Genomic DNA, 17,547 nt, shown 5'->3' on the forward strand with positions numbered 1-17,547 from the left:
TTTGTGTCCCAGAGCATACCAAAGAACAGGTCTGTAATCTTCCTGGGACAGGTGGAGAAGGGAAGGGCTTTCTCCTGGAATGCTGAGGAACCTGTTTGAGACTCTCCGGGTACTGGGAGTAGCTTTCACAGTGGGGTTAGCAGTAGGATGCATAGCCGCGGGGTAGGTCTTGGACTCAGTGAGACTGAGATGTGCTTGAATCGAGTTGCCGTTCTTGGAGAGTAGTCCTTGGACTGTAGTAAGGACTCCACAGAAAGGAGACTTAAGATTCATATATTTGGGGGGTGGGGACTGGAGAGATGGCTCAGTAGTTAAGAGCACTGGCTGTTTTTCCAGAGGTCCTGAGTTCAATTCCCAGCAACCACATGCTAGTTCCCATCTATAATAGGATCTGATGCCCTCTTCTGGCATAAAGTTGTACATGCAGACAGAGCACTCGCACCACATAGATAGATAGATAGATAGATAGATAGATAGATAGATAGATAGATAGATTCATATGTGGAAATTGTCTTTACGTTTCATTCCTCAGCTGACTTAATCGCCCCACACAGTTCTACTGGGTAGTCACTGTAGGAAGGTGGTGGAGTGAGTCTGAGAAGGCAAGGCCTGCCTTAGGGACAATAGTGAGGCATGTCACCTCCTTGGTATATATCCAATACTAGGTGGCCTTAAGATAAAAGGGATGTGTGTGGTACAGTAGCCTGGATGAGTCTAGAGAGCATACATGCTAAGTAGAAAGAAGCATGCCGTGTAGGCTCCTTCTGCCTGCATATATACCCCAGTAACGTGGGCCCATACAAGTTCCGTAACTGAGCAGTGGCTCTCAGGAGGCAGGCCTGAGCCGAGGGCTGAGATCTGACGTGGGTGTGGGGAGTCTCTGGCCTCTCCTTTCCTGAACCCCCAGGCTGCTCTTGTGCCTCTCTGGAAACAGCGACATCTGACTGGTTTGGGTGGTCTGTTCCAGTAAAGTTAGTTCAGAGGTTCCCATCGAAGTCCCAAGCCTCCTCTTCCCCTCTCTGAGACCCCCGCAAAGCAGAGAGCCTGCACAGACTGCCTCATGGCTGGGCTCTATCAACTGCTCTGAGGCTTGCTGTCCCTTCCCCAGCCCTCCAGTCTGGCTCTTCCTGCCCATCTCAAACTCATGTTTGGATTACTTTTGCCCAGCTGTATGAACTGGTGTTTTTCCAAGATGACTCTCCTGCTCCAGAAGACCTTGGCATGGTGTGTGTGGGTATGCATGCATGCATGCGTGCGTGCGTGTGCGCGCGTGCGTGTGTGCGTGCGTGTGTGTGTGTGTGTGTATGTGTGTGTGTGTGTGTGTGAGCTACTCAGTCCTCACAACCTTTCCAAAGCCGCTCAACCCTGCCACACCTCTGTCCCTCACCTCCACCCAGCCAGCCTCTGTCTTCAGGTTCTCTCTGATGTCATTTACACCTGTGTGGGCTCCTTCCAAGGCCTGAGGGGCTGGGAATCAGCTCTGCTCCAGCACTTGCCCTTCTTATCTTGATCTCTTTTCCTCTACAGGCCACTTGCCAGCAGCTCTTGGAAAGCCTGTGTGGTTAAACTCCTAAATGCTGCTGGACCGGGGTTCCTGGGGATTGTTGGCCTTTCATGAACCTGGACCTGCTTTGACACATTGTAGTCATTAATCCCTGGTGTGCCTGTCCCATGACTGCTATAACAAATTGTCACAAGTTGGGCAGCTTGAACCAATAGAAACTACTCTCTCCCAATTCTCAAGGCCAGAAATCAATCAATCAATCAAACAAACAAATGAACAAAACCCAGGTGTCAGCAGACCCACGTTCTGAAGTGTGCAGCTGAGGCCCCTGCCTGCCTCTTCCAGTCAGTGGCTGCACTGGTCTTGTCTCTGCTGTCACCTCCGGGGGCTGTCTTTCCTCTGGGCTCTTCTAACTGTGTGTCCTCCTCTTTCCTTAGAATGACACAGGTCAAGAAACATCACTCTAATTCAGGAGGATATCATCTCAAGGTTCTTATCCTAATTATACCAGCAAAAGACTCTTATTCCAAAAAAAGTCTGGAAGGACAAGGATGTTTGCAGGGGAGGGGTGTTATTCTTCAATCCGATACCCGGGTCTAGCTTATGGATGTGAGGGGGGGCGGGGAGGGGGGTTTATTCTTCAATCCGCTACCCGGGTCTAGCTTATGGATGCGTGTGTGTGTGTGTGTGTGTGTGTGTGTGTGTGTGTGTGTGTGTGTGTGTGTGTGGGTGTGGGTGTTACTCTTCAATCTGCTACCTTGGGTCTAGCTTATGGATGTGTGTGTGTGTGTGGGGTTAACTATTCAATCTGCTACCTGGGTCTAGCTTATGGATGTGTGTGGGGGGGGTTAACTATTCAATCTGCTACCTGAGTCTAGCTTATGGATGTGTGTGTGTGTGTGTGGGGTTACTCTTCAATCCGCTACCTGGGTCTAGCTTTTGGATGTGTGTGGGGGGGGGGGCGGGTTTAACTATTCAATCTGCTACCTGGGTCTAGCTTATGGATGTGTGTGTGTGTGGGGGGGGGGTTTAACTCTTCAATCTGCTACCTGGGTCTAGCTTTACTGCTTTCTCTGACCTTTGTATGTAGATCTATCAGAACCTCAAGATTTGTGTAATTTTATTTTTTTGAGACAGGTCTCACTATGTAACCCAGACTAACCTCAAACTTCCCGTACCCTCAGCTTCCTCATTGCTGGGATTATGGGTGTGTGCCACCATGTCTGGCTTAGATTTGGATTTTTGGCATTCGATGTGCTAGTGCTGGGGCTGGGGCTTGCCAGGGCCTGGCTGATTGTGTAACAAATATAGAAGATTTATTTTTGAGAAATAACATTTGCTGCCTTTAAAGGAAGGTTTGTGTCTCTGCTTCTGGACAGGCACCACCCACAAGAACCGGGTGGGCAGCTGGAGGCCCAGGATGGGACCCCATTGGAATATAGGGGTGGGGAGAAATCAAGAAGCACCAGGGCCCCAGGACCCCTTTCTGCCTCGGGATTTGGCCAGAGGATTGTAGCAAAGGGAGTGTCCTTAAAATGAAGGTTCATTGGGTTTATTTGTCTAACCAACCCAGGCATAACTGGCAATGAGGGGCCTTGGGAGGCCCAGAAAGAGGGAAAGACAAGGGGGGCTTGCAGACCCCAGCTCCACTGCTAGTTAAAAATCCAAAAATGGCCAGGTGTGGTGGCGAATGCCTTTAATCCTAACGCTCAGGAGGCAGAGGCAGGCATATCTCTGAGTTTGAGGACAACCCAGTCTATATAGAGAGTTCCGGTCTAGCCAAGGCTACACAGTGAGACTCTGCCTCAAACAAACAAAAAATCCAAAGATGATTTCATTCACACTACTGCAGAAGCTGACACTATTATATTTTTTAGTTATTTTCTCATTTACTGTGATTACTATTGAAATGAAACACGGATACGAATTCGGGGGAGGGAGGTCCCAGGTTTATGGACACTGAGTTAGAAAATCTTGCCATCTCTCCTGGTTTCTGACCCACGGTGTGGGTAGGTGGAAAGTCCCGAGAGGCTGGATGGGGAGGCAACAAGCTCCCCCTGGGCAGCATCAAGCCAAGGTCAAAGTCAAGGGAAAAGGTGACAGCAGCCAGGAAGGTTTGTGGAAAGACCCTGGAGTCCCCGTGAGGGGCAGGGCTGCCCCAGAAGTTGAGTGGCCAGCTGGTAGATCAGGTGGGAAGTAACAACTGTTAGATGAATGGAGGGCTTGGAGGCATCTGCATACCATGCTAATGACATGTTGAGCATTTGATTTCTTTCTGAATATGCTGATTTCTTGTAGAGGTTCCTTGACCTGTGGTGGGGCTATGCACCGTAAGCCCATGGCAGCTTGGAAATCTTACAGGTGGAGAGTGATTTGATACCCAGTCCTACAGAGCACCCAAGCTGAGTGGTACAGCACACTGTAGATCAGTGGCTATTTCAGCTCCTGGCCGAGTGCTCATCATTGCTTTCATCAAGTACTGCACGTTACTTATCTGGGAAAATACACAAATTCAAAGTGTAATTTCTACTGCACATAGTTGTCACACCACTGTAGACTTGAAAATTTGTAAGTCAGACCATCATCAGCTGGGACCCTTTGCACTTTGGGAGTGGTGGCTTTCTATCTATCTATCTATCTATCTATCTATCTATCTATCTATCTATTGGTTTTTCGAGATAGGGCTTCTCTATGTAGCCCTGGTTGTCCTGGAACTCACTCTGTAGACTAGACTGGCCTGGAACTCAGAGATAATCCTACCTCTGCCTCCCAAGTGCTAGAATTAGAGGCGTGTGCCACCACACCCAGCTTGGTTTTATTTTTATAGTTTTTTTAAATGTGTATAAGTGTTCTATCTGACTATATGTCTGTTCATCACATGCATGCAGTGCCTTCAGAGACTAATAGAGGGCGTTGGATCTTCCAGAAATGTAGTTAATAGCCACCTATGCCGTGTGGGTGCTGGGAACTGAAGCTGGGTTCTCTGCAAGAGCAGTAAGTGCTCTGAACCACTGAGCCATCCCTCCAGCCCCTGCTGTTGTTGTTTTGACAAAGTCTTGCTGTGTGGCTCAGGGCTGGAACTCCCAATCCTCTTGCCTTTGCTTCCGGGGGAAGAGAAGGGAAGGGACAAACCACTACACCTGCTTTCACTGTCAGTTTCCCCACATTGCAGCTGACGTAGCAGGTTCAGAGCAAAACGAATGTTTCCAAGGTTGCTGCAGCCATAGAGGCAGAAGCATGATTTAAGTAGACAAACACTTATATAAACTATAACTTAGACTTTGTGGCTGAGGTTATAGCTCAATGTCAGAACACTTGTCTATCATGCTTGAGGCCCAGTCACAGCAAAAACGCAATCCCCACAAAATAAACACACACACACACACACACACACACACACACACACACACACACTCACACACACACACTCACACACACACTCACACACTCACACACACACAAACACACACACACACACACACACACACACACACACACACACACACACTCTATCTAACTAGCTAGCTATGTAACCTTAGAGTCACCCTTCCAACCATTTATTGAACAAACACATAGCCTGCTATGTAAGCACATGGGATACCGTGTATGTGGCATACAGAAGCCACTGCCCACATGGTACAAGACAGACAGGGAGAATGTACATTGGACCAGCAGGTTAGTCAGTGACAGTGAACGTGGCCCCAGGAATTCTTCCCACCTACCGCTTTTCGGTAATGACGCTGATGTCCAATCCCCCTAGAAAGAAGTAGAGTCTTGCCTCTTTTGTGTGTGTGTGTGTGTGTGTGTGTGTGTGTGTGTGTGTGTGTGTGTGTGTATGTATGTGTGTGTCAGTTCTCCCTTTCTACTCCGTGGGGCCCGTGTATCTAACTCGGGTCGTCAGGCTTGGTGGAAAGTGCCTTTCCTAGCTGAGTAGTCCGTCTCACTGGCCCCTTTTGATTATAAGCTGGTCCGGAAACTTGCTTTGGCCAACACAATGCAGCAGAAGAGACTTCGTGGCCCTGTGTGTTTACACTTACAAGGTCTCACAACTGCCATGTCAAGAGGCTGGTCCATTTATGGGTGACAAGAAGCCATGTAGACAAGGATCCCAGCTCTCAACACAGACGTGAGCTCCTGCTGACCACAAACAGAGCAGGGACTCACAAAACTGTATGTATCAGTAGAGTTTAAAATCAAAACCAGGGAAGGGGCTGGAGAAATGGCTCAGAGGTTAAGAGCACTGGCTGCTCTTCCAGAGGACCTGGGTTCAATTCCCAGCACCCACATGGCAGCTCACAACTGTCTGGAATTCCAGTTCCAGGGGATCCGACACTCTCACACAGACATAAATATAGGCAAAACACCAATGCACATAAAAAGAAATAAATTGTAAAAAATCAAAACTGAGGGAGAATGCATGCTCAGGGCCGGAAGATGAAGTCTGAGCAGTGCTCACACAGGCAAGCAGGCCTGTTCTTGACAGGGAGCTAGCAAGGTGAGCCTGTGTTCTGCATGGTCAAGAAAGGAAGCACCCATGCAGCTGGAGAAGAGCACAGGGAAGAAGGTCAAAACGTGGTCAGATCCTGTGGCCCTGGTGGTCACCTGAGGGTCTTTGGCTTTCACTCTGAAGTGGAGATTTCAAGCAGAGGTTCAAAGTAGGACTTGACCCTTGTCAGCTTTAACATAAAGGGATAATGGTAGGAGAGACCCCTCCTACAGGTGACTGTCCTGCCCCAGGTGAGGAATGCAGGCTTCTGGCTACACCATGATCTGAATAGATCTGCTCCAGCGGCAGAAAGGCTGGACCTGCCATCACCTGAGAGCAGAAAGCTGAGTGTGGAGTGTCAGTGATGGTCCTGAGACCTACGGGGACATTGAGGGAAGAGAGTGAGGATCACCTTGCTAGACGAGTCACAACCTTGGAGCAGTGAGGTCTACAGCTGCAAATGAGGGCACTGTCAGGAGCAAGGAGACCGGCAAAGGAAGGACACAGGTGCAGATGTGAAGGGACCCAGTGCAGCTTCCTGCTGAGGCAAGAAGAAACACCGAAGAGGATATCCAGAAGCAAACCTGAGGAGGAGGGTGGGGAGAAGCTGGCTAGAGTTGTTGAGTACCTGAGAACCATAATGTAACCCATTCTTGAGGCCTCACCAAGTTCTGCTGGAGGTTGAGGGGTCAGGGAGCCTCCTGACCAGAAGCTGACCCTGGAAGGGTGGCCTCCATCTTCCATCCACTTGAAGGTGTCACTTTGCCTGTCACTTAAGTTAAATGACAGCTTGAGCTCTAGTTTCCTCCTTCAGGAAACAAAATCCCGAGAGTCCTGCAGAAGCCGAAATGCAAACTGTAAACTGACGGACAGGAATTACACTTCCCACCGGGACATCCCTTGGTTACTCATGGCGGCACTGAAGTGAGATGTGGATGGCTGAGCACACGCCTCTGGACACAGCGACTTAAGGACCAGATTCCTTAGCTTGACTTTGCCTTCTGATGCCCTGGAGGCCAGGGGGAAGGGAAGGAGGCACCCTTGCAAGACTGCGGCAGGGCGGAGGGCTAAACTCAATGTGAAACCACTCAGGGAAATGTCAAATTGAGTTTCCAGCATTCTGAAGTGTTGGGCTGAATTCATGGACACAACAAATATCACTGCATTTGTTTCCGATGTTGGGTGTGGAAAGAAGTTTGCAATATCCAGGCCTTGGGAAGCTTCTGGAGAAGCAACCTAGATGCAGTTAGCTGCGGGGAGCCCCAGGTAGGAATCCTAGCCCATGGGTCTCAGGCGAATCCTGATTCAGATAAACCGCAAGCACAAATGAATGGAGCCCTTAGGGACGTTTGTGTTCTGAATGAATAGTGGGTATTAATGAGTGTGATTGTGTTTTCAAGAGAGCTAATAGATGGAAAGGGAGAGGGAGAGAGAGTCTGTTTACTCCTTTGGGGAACCTTATGCTGCCTTCAGGAGGAGGAGGGAAGCAAGCAGCGGAGCAGGTGGGCCAAGAGTCGAACTGCAGGCGAGGCACCAGGGCAGGCAGCCTGTGCAGATGACTGGAGTTTCCACAATAAAATGTTTCTAAGGGTGTGCACATCTCCATAATGAGGTCAGCCTGGCTAGCGCTCCCTGGCAGGCTGCTCTAAGCACTCCACACATGTCAACTCTTTAATGTCCCGTCAGAGGGGGTGACATCAATACCCGACTCTTGCCGGGGAGAGGTTGGAGACAGAGAGGGCAAGCAGCGATGGAACAGTGCTCGGCTCCCTCAGGTGTCCCCAGGTCTAAACACAAACCTCTGGAGGACTGTCTCTCTGGTGGGGGAGGGGCGGCCTGTACTTTGATAACACTTATCGATAGTTTTGCTATTCGGTCTGACGTTTTCTAATTTTTCTAGAGTGAGAGCACAGTACTTACGCAATAGAAGTCTTTTGAAAGAACTGTCTTCTGCAGAGTGAAGCCAGCAACTGACCCGGAAGGGTGTAGAGGGGCTTCTGCAAGGTGGAGATACTGAGCCGGGGGCTCCCAACCAATGAAAGGGCATAACTGAGCTAGGCACTGGCCAAGACAGAGACACACTGCATGGCACCCACATTCTTGTAGGGGAGAGCCAATCAAACACTGGAGCCTCTTTGTCCCCATCCCTGCTCCCCATCAGGGAAGGACTGAGCCCATGACTATATCCCTTCTCTAATTCAGCACTGCTGGCAGGGATCCAGGCCCTACAGGGAGGTAGGGAGGATCACCCAGGGTCCCCAATGGCACAGGTATCCAGAACCATACAGGGTGTGGTCGCCAGTGGCATTTCAGTACCTCTAGGCATGAGCCCATTTTGGGAAGGGGCATCTGGGGAGGGGACCAGGCAATGTGGTCACCTGCCACATATGAATTCTTCCTTCACCACTTGCCGGAGTGGCCGAGCGGTGGTGGCGCACGCCTTTAATCCCAGCATGCGGGAGGCAGAGCCAGGTGGATCTCTGTGAGTTCGAGGCCAGCCTGGTCTACAGAGCGAGATCCAGGACAGGCTCCAAAACTACACAGAGAAACCCTGTCTCGAAAAACCAAAAAAAAAAAACAACCCCCCAAAAAAGAAAACAACTTGGAGTGGACTCATTGCCTCCTCCCACCAACAGGAGTCTGCCCCCCTCCCATCCCCCCCCCCCCCCCCCCCCCCCCCCCGCCATGCTTTCAACAGGATTTTGCAGTGTCAGCTGTCTAGGAGACACACTAGGGGGGAGGGAAGCACCTCTCCCCTCCCCTTCTCTCTCTGGGAGTCCCACCTACTGCTTCTAAGCATTGCTGGCTCTGTCAACTCTTCGGCCACTTCTTGTGGCTGTATGTCTGCATCCTCCCTATCCTTCTGCTCTGTGCAGGCCACTCCAGTGACTTTTATCCCCAACCCAGTAAAGACCCAAGCTCAGGCTGACTTACAGCATCTGCTCTCACCTCCCCCCCCTTGCCCCTCCCCCAGGGTTCTCTGACCCAAGATCTCTGCAGGCCCCACTCAGCCTTCCTTCCAGGGGGTCTGTGTTGGTCTTCAGTGTCAGGCTGTAGCCATTGTTTCCTCTGCTGGAGAGAAACCTCAGGGACAGTTCTTCCACATGGTGGGTGTCTTCGTCAGGGTTTCTATTGCTGTGAAGAGACACCATGACCATGGCAACTCTTATAAAGAAAAGCATTTAATTGGGGTGGCTCGCTTACAGTTTCAGAGGTTCAGTCCATTATCATTGCGGGGAGTATGGCGGCATGCAGGTAGGCATGGTGCCGGCTACATCTTGATCAGAAGGCAACAGGAAATAGTCTAAGACACTGGGCCGTATCTTGAGCACAGGAAACCTTAAAGCCCACCCCCACAGTGACACACTTCTGCAACAAGGCCACACTTCCTAATAGTGCCACTCCCTTTGGGATTACGGGGGCCAATTACATTCAAACTTCCACAGTGGGTAATCGAGTCTTACTTCCTCACCCTGTAGAAGGGGATTGCCTAGAGGACCGTGAGTGGGTGATTCATCAAGGTAGGCAAGGGTATGAGGGTCAAAAGCAGTGGACTAGAGCATCTTCAGCAATGCGGTATCAGGTCTGGAGCAAGGCACCAGTCCTTGAGTTTTCGGACACACTCCAGAGCTAAGGGAAAGGGGCAAGACATGGGAAGGGTTGTCTTACAGGCCCTCAGAGTGGGCCTGCCTCCACTGTGTGGAGGCCCTCAAGTCTTTGCAACGGCCTGAGGGTGGTACATGGGGCTGGAAAGAGACGTGGGACAATCGAGTGAGTCAGCCATGATGCACAGACACTGAACTCCCAGCCCAGGGGGAGGCAATGGGCCAGGGAGACGGCTGACCTTGGGAACAGTGACCCAAACCCTGCAACGCCCAGGGAGAGGGAAGTCAAAATGAAGTCCAGGCTAGACATGGAGAGCAAGAGCTGTCTGAGGTGAGAGTGGGCGGTCATCTCTGCAGCAAGAGTGCTCCCACAGGAAGGAGGCAGGAAGACAATAGGGACCTATGAAGGGTTGGGTGAAGTGTTTGCCTAGTGTGTGCCAGGCCCTGGGTTCGATCCTCAGAACTGAAAAAAAAAAAAAAAAAAAAAAAAAAAGACCAAATGATACCTTTGGACCCCTTGCCTCAGAAGGAAGGAGAAGAAAGTGGAGCTACTTGGGAACTCAGGGCAACCTGAACTCAGCCCAGGGGAGATGCAGTGGCTGAGCTATGAAACTGCCTGGGGCTGAGGAAATGGACATTTATGTGTGAATCACCCTTCTTGGCTGGGGTAGGGGTGGGGGGTGGCATTAGAGATGGCAACCAGGCAGCTATAGGTCCTGGCATTAGACCCGGGGCACCCCAGTGTCCTGGCGAGCATTCTCTCCCTCTCCGTGCTGGCAGGAGCTGGGGAGCTGGGCTGGGTACCTGCAGGGTGTCTCTCAGGCTGAAGCTGGCTGCCCACTTCATGTTTTCCTTGGCTGGGCTTCTGGCTGAGTCTGCAAACGGCAGGAATATGAGTACCTTACCCCCCAACACACACACACACACACACCACACAGGCACATACACACACCACACACGTGCACAGACACACACACACATACACATACACACACCACACATGTGCACAGACACACACACACATACACATGCACACACCACACATGTGCACAGACACACACAGACACAGTTACACAGACATAGACACAGACACACAGACACACACAGACACACACACACACACACACACACACACACACACACACACACACACACACCACAGCTGTTGATGTGGCTGCCCCTGACTTCTCATGCTTCCTAAGATTGGAGCTCATACCCTCCTCATCCAGACACTGACTTCTTCTTCTTTTTTTTTTAAAATTTAGATTTCAGGGATCTTACTAAACGCAAGAACAAGAAGAGCGTTGGGGATTTAGCTCAGTGGTAGGGCGCTTGCCTAGCAAGCGCAAGGCCCTGGGTTCGATCCTCAGCTCAAAAAAAAAGAACAAGACTATCACATGTAGCAGAGGCTGTTAATGTCAAGCCCATTAGTGACAGCCTGGGATGTCAGGAGAAAGCAAGCTGTGCTTCCCACCTCCCTTTGTAGCTCGCTGCCTGTGCCTGGGACCCAGTTGTGATTAAAGGCCCACGGAATCAATGGAATGAACATGGAGTTTCACAGAGCTTCCAGAGAGTGTTAGAAGTTTTGTTGTTTGTTTGCTGGTGGATTGGCTGGTTTTGGGGGGCAGGGAATGTAGTGGGATTTCAGATGGTTTTGCTCTGTAGTAAACACTAGCCTCAAACTCTTGCTTCTTTTGCCTCTGCCTGAGTGCGGACAGCATAGATGCCAGCCACCACACCTGGCTACAGAGCATTCTTAAAGAAAATGTCTGCAGCCTTGGACGTTGTGAAGATGGCTGGATCACAAGCATTGGTTTGTATTGTGAGAGAAAGGCTGTATGTCGAGGCCAAGGGAACAGCGTCGGAGGAGCCGGAGCCTCTGACGGTTGTTAACGGTTATTAGATTGCCGTACTCAGAACTCCTTGCCTAGATTTAATTTACAAGAGTAAGAATTACATTTTCGTCATATTTTAGGTACTACATCACCGTTATCACAGCAGGGTGCTTGTTGGAGTTCAGCTGCTTGCGGCAGAAGGATTCTTCTATTCTCTACTGCCAAGTGATCTTAAATAAGACGGCCTCCCGAGGTGTTCCTGTTCCCAGTGTTTAGACAGCTACTGCCTGATACTTCTTACACGAAAAAATTGTGTGTGTGTGTGTGTGTGTGTGTGTGTGTGTGTGTGTGTGTGTGTGTGTCTATATATGCATGTCATGTCATACCTGTGGAGATCAGAAGACAACTGTCAGGAGCCCCTCTTGGAGGCCAGAAAAAGGTATTGGATCCCTGAGGCTTGAGTCACAGATGACTATGAGCTGCCATGTGAGTGCTGAAAATAGAACCCGGGTCCTCTGGAAGAGCTGTCAGTGTTCGTAACCACAGGGCCATCTCTCCTGGCCCTTGGTTTAGATATATAACCTTTGGTGAAGTTGAATATTTTTTTTAATTTATTTATTTTAATGTACATTGATGTTGTTGCCATGGGTGTTGGGTCCCCTGAAGCTGGCATTACAGACAGTTGCAAGCTGCCATGTGGGTGCTGGGAATTGAACCCGGGTCCTCTGGAAGAGCAGTCAGTACTCTTAACCTCTGAGCTATCTCTCCAGCCCCGAAGTTGAATATTTGCATACGTTTTGGTGTCTACCTATGTTTCTTTTGTGAATTGTCTGTTTATATCTCTTAGCTCACTAAAAAAATTTATTTTACTCTACTTTTTATATATGGATGCTTTGGCTACATTTATGTCTGTGTGCTACATGCATGCCTGCAGTTCATGGAGGCCAGAAAAGGGCACTGGATGCCCTGGGACTGGAGTTACAGACTGCTGTGAGCCACCATGTGAGTGCTGGGAATGGAACTGTGTTCTCTGGAAGAGCAGCAAGTGTCTTAACCTCTGAGTCATCTTTCCAGGTCTTTCAGCTCACTTTTATTCTTTGGGCTTTTTGCTTTTTGTTTTTCTAGTGGTAGGGACTAGAACCCAGGGCCCCATGCATGCTTGGTAAATGCTCTCTCAGCAAGCTAGACATTTAAAAGGGAAATAGAATCAAATTAAACTTTAAAAATGCAGCTTCCCTTACCAAGCTGTGGTGGCGCACACACCTTTAATCCCAGCACTCGGGAGGCAGAGGCAGGTGGATCTCTGTAAGTTCGAGGCCAGCCTGGTCTACAGAGTGAGTTCCAGGACAGCCAGGACCACTTTATAGAGAAACCTTGTCTCCAAAAACCAGTTAAAAAAAAAGTAAAATAAAAATTAATAATAATTAAATAAAAATAAATAAAATTAAAAATTACTGTTTTTCAGGTACAAGTACGCAGATGTATCTCCATGAAACCTTGAACCTTGAACCATGTTATAGAGGTTTAATAATGTCATTTTGCCCCATTTCACAGAAAAGAGGAACAGAGACTCAAAGAGAGTCATTGGCTTATCTATAATCTCTGCATTTAGGAGGCTGAGGCAGGAGCATCATGAGTTCTAGGCTAGCCTGGACTACACGGCAACACCCTGTCCCAAACGAACAGAAAGAGTGCAATGCTGCAGTTTGACTTCCCAGCAGGTTGAGCTGAGGCCACAGCGGGTTCCTCAAACTCCAGGAGGCTGAGGATGTTCACTCTCCTCCCCAGTGTTCTGTTTTCTTTGAAATTCCATTCCCATTGACCTTTGTTGTACACAGGGCCAAAACTTGTATGCAACCAAGTTCTCTGTCTAGGGCGAGGAATACTGACATCTTAACCTGTCCGAAGTTAATCTTGATGAAGGTGTGCAGGGGGCCAGCAAACGGAGCCCATTTTGAAGGGTCTCCTCCTCTCTGGCTTAACACTGGGATGATTGTTACATTAACTTGTCACATGTCCTCTTCCCAGACCGGCAGGCTGCAGAATTACTCATCAATGCTGGACGCCTGCCCTGCCTGGATGTGGTGACCCCCCATTCCAGAGAGTCTCCCCACAGCTGGGCCCACTGTCTGCCCTGCGGTGAGTGGAAGGAATTCAGCACGAACTCTGCTCGCTCAGCAGCCAGGCCTGGGGAGCCTGGACTATGGAAAATCACATGTGGTTTTCAAGTCGTTGGAAACTGAGAGGATTGTTCTGCCAGTTGGTGGGATGGCCAACCACTGCCTGGAAGACCCAGGTTCACAGGGTCTGCAGAGAAGGAGATGTCTCTAGGGACTTCTCCCAGGGCAGGGAAGCGTCTGGTCCTTTTCCCTTTGGTGCCTGGAAAGACCCAGTGTCCAAGAGGGACACTTTCTGAGGTCCCAGAGGCATGACGGCAAAAGCCAGGTTTCTTGGGCCTCCAATTCAAAACTGCATCTCCCCAGATGCACATGGTAGAGTTAACCAGTAGACATGGGAACAATTGAAAAAAAGGGCGGGGGGAGGTTTGCAGCTTATAGGGCCATCAGTACACATGGCTTACTCACCTCAGACCTTCCATGTTGGAGTTGTTGCCACAGAGAGTTCATAGGCTTCAGGCTCAGATGAGGGAGATCTGTCTGCTGCCTAGTTCCCGGGTTCTTGCTGCCTCCTGCCCCATGAACAGCTCCCCATTAGAGCTCAGGCCTGATGGGCCTTCTGGCAGAGAAGTTTTGGTCTCTGATCAGGCTCAGGACCCAACATCATCAGAATGGTGCTCGGGAGCTGCCGGAAGGGCTTCTGGGAACGAAGCTGGCCCCACGCTCCCCACTGATGCTGCCAGGGACCTGTTGACTGTTGACTCTGTGTGTGTGTGTGTGTGTGTGTGTGTGTGTGTGTGTGTGTGTGACAGAATCTTTGGAAGGTGGGTTCTGTTCAGTCTTAGTAGGCTTACCTGGGACGGTCTCTGTCACTGAGGCTGTCCTCTGAACAAATCACTTCTCTCTGGGCCTTAGCTTCTTCACTCAGAAAGGGAGAAACAGACTTACCCCGGTGGGCTTTGCCTCAGGGCCCTGCCGGGCTGGACTTGAGCTTTCATGAGAGGTCCACGGGCAGAGTCTGGCCAGCTGGTATTCCGTTCCCCTCTCCCAAAACAGCTTCGGGGGTCCTTATGTGGGCTCTTCTGTCTAGGGTCCCAGTTGCTGAGTTCCTGGACTCAGCCTTCTCTAGCCTCAACTTTCCACAGGAGAGTTACACATCTTTGGCGAACTTGCAAGCCAACATCCTGTTGAAAGGTCTAGACAGTCTACTGTGTTTTTGTTTTCTGACATTTACTTATTGCAGGGGTGGTGGTGCCATCGCACATGTGTGGCGATTAGAGGCTAGCTTGCAGGAGTTGGTTCTGTCCCTCCACCATGTGGGTCCTGGGGACAGAACGCTGGTCACCAGGCTTGGTGACAAGTGCTTGTACTCACAGAGCCATCTTGCTGGCTCACTCCATAGATACTGTTGACCCATAGGCTAGGACACACATGGAGGCGTGTACAAATTGCCTTGGAACCTCAAGGCGACTGGGCTGGTAGAGAGGGACTGGGTGGTCAACTGAGTGGTATGATTCTGCCTTGCCCACCTGCACCCAGGCATGCGGAGAGCCACAGGGATGTGATTATTTCCTCAGTTCCTCGATGAAATGGTCCTACCAAGATGACCAGGGCCGTCTTGTTACACACTTGGGAAGTGGAGGTGTACTTCTGGCCCCAGAGTGTGTTAGGTAGATTTCAGCTAAGACCTTTCGACTTACCCAGTTCCCTTACAGGGAGCCACAGCATAAGGCTCCCACTACGTGGGGCGAGAGGAGTATCTTCAAAGAGAGGCTGTGAATTCCTCAGGAACTTCTTGAAAGGCCACGGCATTCTGCAGACATGGGGAACAAGTGAGGAAACTTGTGGACACCATTGGCAGGACTCTGAGATCTGAATACAGAAGAGTCACCAGTAAGCAGGAGGGGGTCTGACCCTTGTGATCCCTGGAGGCTTGAATGGTACCTGCAACAGTGACATACGCTAACTAGAACCTTGCCTGTCTGTTAGGTTAGTCCAAAGGGCCAGACCCCTCCTCTCAGAGTCAAGCCAGTCCTTCCCATTGAAGCATAGGAAAACTAAGGTCTTGCTTAAGGTATGAGGAAACAGGAAATGCCTTCCATCTCCAGCTCCTTTCTAGCTCCCCCTATGACTTCTGACCCCTCATCAGTCAGCATTAACTGACTAATGACTAATTATTATTATTATTATTATTATTATTATTTTTTTTTTTTTTTTTGGTTTTTCGAGACAGGGTTTCTCTGTGTAGCTTTGCGCCTTTCCTGGAACTCACTTGGTAGCCCAGGCTGGCCTCGAACTCACAGAGATCCGCCTGACTCTGTCTCCCGAGTGCTGGGATTAGAGGCGTGCACCACCACTGCCCGGCTATTTTGTTTTTTTGAGACAGGGTTTCTCTGTGTAGCCCTGGCTGTCCTGGAACTCTCTCTGTAGACCAGGCTGACCTCGAACTCAGAGACCCACCTGCCTCTGCCTCCCAAGTGCTAGGACTATATGCCTGCACCACCACAGCTCAGCTCATTTCTTTATTTATTTTTAAATATTCATTTTTAGTTGTTTGTGTATTAGTGTTTGCCTACAAATATGTCTACCATGTGCATGCAGTGCCCATGGAGGCCAGAAGAGGGCATCAGATTCCCCCCAGAACTGGAGTTACAGATGGTTCTTAGCTGCCACATGGGTACTGGAAACTGAACTTGGGTCTGCTGCAAAAGTAGCAAGTACTCTTAACCAATGAACTATCTTTCCAGCCCTTATTTATTTTTTTTTTAATTTATTTTAACTTTGTTTTATATGCATTGGTATGAAGGTGTCAGATCCCGGAGATCTGAACTTACAGACAGTTGTGGGCTGCCATGTGGGTGCTGGGAATTGAACCTAGGTCCTCTGGAAGAGCAGCCAGTGCTCTTAACCATTGAGCCATCTCTCCAGTCCCCCCTTTAAAAAATTCTTTTTTGTTTGTTTTTTTGAGACAGGGTTTCTCTGTGTAGCTTTGCGCCTTTCCTGGAACTCACTTGGTAGTCCAGGCTGGCCTTGAACTCACAGAGATCCGCCTGGCTCTGCCTCCCGAGTGCTGGGATTAAAGGCGTGCGCCACCACCGCCTGGCGCCCTTACTTATTTTTGAGGCAGGGTCTCACTACAGAATCCAGACTGGCCTCAAAACTGCGATCTTCCTGGCTTGACCTTCTGAATGCTGGATGACAGGTGTGCTCCGCCTGACCGGGCCTATCAGGTCCACTTTAATTAGAAACTTTGAATTCTTGCCCTGTTTGTAGTATCTCTTCTCTCCATCCTGAGAGCCTGACCCCAAGACTGGTTTCTCATAAGAAGAGGTAGGTACCCTTCCTTCTGTGGGGAGATCTGATACACAAAGGCGAAAGAGATCTTTGTGTCCTTTCCCATGTGACAACTTCGCTTATATGAAACCGCAGGGTCTGCTTTGCCCTTGGCCCAACCTTAGCCTCTCTCTCCTAGTTCTTCTCCTGGGCTTCTCTCTGGCAGGGAGCCCTCTTGGCAGGATGCTTGCTCCAAGGCCTCGGTGGTACAAACTACACAGATCCACTGAAGGATCAGAGGCTCGGGCCTCCACCCTCAAACAGCCTACATTCTCCTGGGCACTCTCCTTCCAACTCTGCAGCACTAAAAAAATGGAGGGACACCATCCTTCTCTCAGGCTGTCTGTCCTGGGATCCCTTGGGAAGACCATGCTACATTCACATGGAAGGCTGGGGTCAGGAGGGGAGAGAAATTACCAACTGTCTATTGGGCCCCCCAGAACACTCAGACATTGACACTTAGTGATGCTCTTGGATCCGCTAAGTGTTCTTGGTCATGGAAGCCACCGGCCTCCCAATTCCTCAGCTGGCCTTGGCTGTGCCCTCCAGACATTTGACTTAGATGTTGTGCTCTTCAGCAGAGTGGAGGGCTCCCCTCACAGACTCTGGCTTCTGGTTATCCCCCTGCCCCAGAGCTGTGGGCCCAAGTCAAAAGGACTTCCTGAGG

Source organism: Peromyscus californicus, unplaced genomic scaffold, assembly GCF_007827085.1.
Source record: "Peromyscus californicus insignis strain IS unplaced genomic scaffold, ASM782708v3 Scaffold_13__1_contigs__length_99412109, whole genome shotgun sequence".
NCBI lineage: Eukaryota > Metazoa > Chordata > Mammalia > Rodentia > Cricetidae > Peromyscus > Peromyscus californicus.